At 37.9% G+C, this 3,966-nt stretch overlaps 1 long non-coding RNA gene across 1 annotated transcript; it reads left to right on the top strand.

Moving 5' to 3' along the window:
• LOC128091429 (uncharacterized) lies at positions 1-3,518 on the top strand. The gene is made up of 2 exons (XR_008211410.1): positions 1-130; positions 3,356-3,518. It is a non-coding gene; the product is annotated as an uncharacterized LOC128091429 (long non-coding RNA).
• The last annotated feature ends 448 nt before the right edge of the window (positions 3,519-3,966 follow it).

Raw genomic sequence — 3,966 nt, forward strand, 5'->3', positions numbered from 1 at the left:
GTGCGGAGCTGCAGCCGCCATCAGGCCTCCCCTGCCGTCACAGGGTACATAATGCTGGAGGAAATAAAGACCACTCACTCCTTTCGTAAAACAGTGTTTCAAAGATAAAGGTGGACGTCACCACAGAGCCGTGAGTTATTGCTTAATAAAACAGCATAATGCTCATTAATCATACTGCACGCTGCACCACCCGTCAAATTAATCATTCATGTAAGACTGATAACTTGGTTCCAAATGGACTGTTCAGAACGGATGCTGAATGTTCCTAACTGTTATTAAGTAGCCACCTGTTTCACATTTACGACATTATATTTTGTGTATTGTTGCAATAATCTAAACTGTGTTTAAAGGTAGAGTCCAATTTCAGATAATGTTTTTTTAATAACCTGCTGTGTAAACAGAAACAATCGATTATGGCTAGAGGTAATTACAGCATTGAATCATTTTCTAACAACAACATTTAAATAAAAAATCAGATTGATTCAGAAAGATTTCAAACTTCACCTGTATTTAGATGAAGGTGTGTCCTAAACCATAATAGATGCAATTAGAGAGATAAGATTAAGGAGGTGCCAGTTTTCTTCTGCCTTTATATATGTTTTCAGAGTGTCTTTGCAACACAGAAAGATTTTTGTAGGCTAGTCGTCTGTGCAGAACAGACATTTCCCAGGCAAGAAAGGAAAAAAAGAATGTTGCATTCTGTTACCACTGGGGTGTGCCACTTAAAAAGACAATGATTTCTGCCCAGCAATTCATTCTCCTCTGGCATGAGCAATGCCTTTCTGTTCATATGGTACTTTTCACACATGAAAATCAAAACCCTTGGCAAAATGCTCTGATCAGTCATTGCTCTCTCTTCTAAAAGATAGAAAAAGTAGAATGAAGAGATGCTATTTCTTGGCCAGTGTCGCACAAACATAGCAGCCAAAGACAAAAGGGGACAGTCTATGCCTCTACTAGCAAGGCTCACTGTGCCTGAAGTCTGCCATTTCAAAGCTAGGCTTCTTTAAGCTGAGTATATACGTTCCTTCTTTCGTTAGTAGGAAATCTCTGACATTTGCACAGGCTGGTTTATTCTACCTCCCTTGAGCACCTAATTTATAAGAGGAATTTTGCTAAGAACATGCCTCTCTTTACCTCCACTGATGAGGTTGCCTTGGACAACACGCTTCTGAGATACTCAAGTTTTCGAAGACGACATTTAAGTGAGCTGAATCCAACACCCAGTGCACTTCCCAACACACTCAACCCTGTTCCAATGGGAGAAAGGAAGCTTCAGGTGCAGCCTTACGATACCCAACAGGAGATTATTGGAAAAAAGGGACCCAGACACCATAGTGGTCTGCAGAGTGGGATGAGGCTCAGTGGTCATAAACTGAAATAAGAGGGTGCCTTATTGGAAAAATATTTTCCCTGAGGATAGCCACAAGATGTAAGAGATTGCACAGAGAACCATGACATCTCCAAACCTCAAGATTTTTGTTGGCTTGGCTGGGTGAAGCTTTAAGCTACCTGGTCTCAACAGAGACCTGCTTCTGCTTTGAGTCCAGGGCTGGGCTGCAGCTTCCCTAAGTCTCTCCAGGTCTAAATAACCTGTTATTTCATATTATTTTTCATGCTGAGATAACACACGTGGGACGCCTATCACACATGGCATGTCCTATGATTCTATTATTCTATGTCATAGCCACACGTTAACAACACTGAGTGAAAGCAGTGTTGATCTAGACATTACTGCAGGAACCAGAAAAGGTTTGACACTGAGGATGGCACCAGAAGTTAATAAGGCATCAGGGGTCAAATTTGGGTTTAGCTGGCACCTCCAGTAATAGAGTTTTCCAGAGGCATGTCTGCTTTTTTAAGAACTTGTCACACAAGGAGTCTTTTGCTTTGGTGCCCTGAAAATAATAATAATATATAATAGTAAATTAAAAAAAAAAAAAAAAACCAAGTAACATACACTTCAGAAAATGAGTGAAAGTGGAAAAAAGAAAGAAGCACAGAAAAAAAGATGGTGTGGAAAAGTACAAGGAGATACACATAAAGGAGGCTTAGAAAGATTGGCTGCCTGATGAATAGAAGGATTGAAAAGACAGAGTGCATTTTCTTAGCTTCAAAAGAAAGCTAAGAAAAGAAATAATCCTCTTATGATAATTGTTGAATGAGATTATTTTTTTCTTAGCAAGTACTTGATTTGGGAAAAAAAGTCAATCTATATCTATCTTGTAGAATGAAAATCAAATTGTGATTTAGTAGAAAGCTAAAGGAGATTTGAGTAACAAAGGGCAGTCAGTGTACTGTCAGATAGACAAATCCTTGAGCTTGTTGTAAGTAGGTGATGTATACTGGTATGTAAAAAATTGAATTGATAAGTCACTGAAATTCTGTGCAATAAGAAGAAAAATATTTAGTCTGTGCCCTGAAGGGAGTTTCAGTTTTGAACCCTCTTGACGGAACCCTCTTGCCCTGGGGGATGATACAGCGTAAAGTTTGTGCACAGGTTTCTGATTTGCTTTTAGAGAAGAAGCATGCACTGAAAAAGAGCCAATATAACGTCAGATACAGATTTCTCAACGCATTGCTAACGTATTTCCTGTAGCAAATAAATTGCACAAAAATAAAAAATGACTTCAAATAGAACAATCCAGTGTGCAATAACAATTCTACATTCCACTGCCAGTGATTCTTATGTTTTCAACTAAGTATTGTAAAGAGGAAGTTACTTTCCTATTAAGCAACACATTTCTCTCAACACATTTTCTCTCTCTACTGGATAATAGAAAAAAAAAAAATCAACATGAACAACACATGATAATGCTATATTTATTCTTCAGGTTCATTCTTCTCCCTCTTTCATTTAGAAGTCAGTTGTATTTCAGATAGATTTACGTTTGGTTGTACTGATAGAAAACTGAAATGATATTTTCATAAAACTTGATACAAGTTTAGTCTATAAATATGGGAAACATTCATGAAGAAAGTATTCCTGTAATATTATTTTATATTCATTACAATATTAATCTCCAAATAAATCAAAGAGGACTACAGTACATGGCTGTGACAGGGCTAAATTATTGTTATTAATATCTTAACAGACAAATGAGCAAGTGCTTTCAATTACTGCGTGAGACTTAATTCCATCCATCTGCTGAGCAATAAATAATAGAGAAAAATGATATTAGAGTGAGCAAGACAAGACAGGCATCAATGTTCTGTATTGCTTTGAGCAAATACGCTTAGTTATGCATAGATCCTTACAGCCATGTGCTAATGTGTCTCTTAACATTTGGTTGTAAACTCGGTGCTTTTCCTTGTCAGCTGAAAGATGCCATGATAATATTTCTCTTCCTCACAGGTGATGATTGGAATACTTAACATACTGAATGGATGGGATCATAGGAGGAGGAAAGAGGCTGTGAGAAGGGAAGAAAGTCATGAATGTGTTTTAAAAACTATGCTCATCTCTTCCTCCCACTAATCTGGATTAAAATTAAATAAACTCATACCTCCTTCATTCATTCTGCCTTAAATGACATTTACTGTCCCTAAGCTCACTAAAACATTAATGGTAACGAACATACTCTGCTTGTTTGTCCCTGAGATCCAAATCCTAAAAACCAAGTGAGTTTTCATCTTTTTAGCTTTTCCCTTCAGCTTTACTGGTTGTTTAATGCCTTCCTTGCCTCTGTCTTCAGCACTAGTGATGGGTTCTGTGTCCCTTGGAGCCTTGAGTTTGAGGACTATAGCTGCAGTAACAATAAACTCGCAGCAAACCCTAAACTTGTCTGGGATTTGCTACTCCAGCTGGATATAGGGCCCAATGGGATTCATCCCAGTATACTCGAAGAGCTGACTGATATAATTACAAGACTTCTGAATTATTTTTCTGTTGTCTTGGGAATCTGGAGAAGTCCAGTTAACTGGAGGCTGGCAAGCACTTGTCTCAATTTTTAAGAAGGATATGAA

Source organism: Tympanuchus pallidicinctus, unplaced genomic scaffold (genome assembly GCF_026119805.1).
Source record: "Tympanuchus pallidicinctus isolate F22 unplaced genomic scaffold, pur_lepc_1.0 scaffold5, whole genome shotgun sequence".
Lineage (NCBI taxonomy): Eukaryota > Metazoa > Chordata > Aves > Galliformes > Phasianidae > Tympanuchus > Tympanuchus pallidicinctus.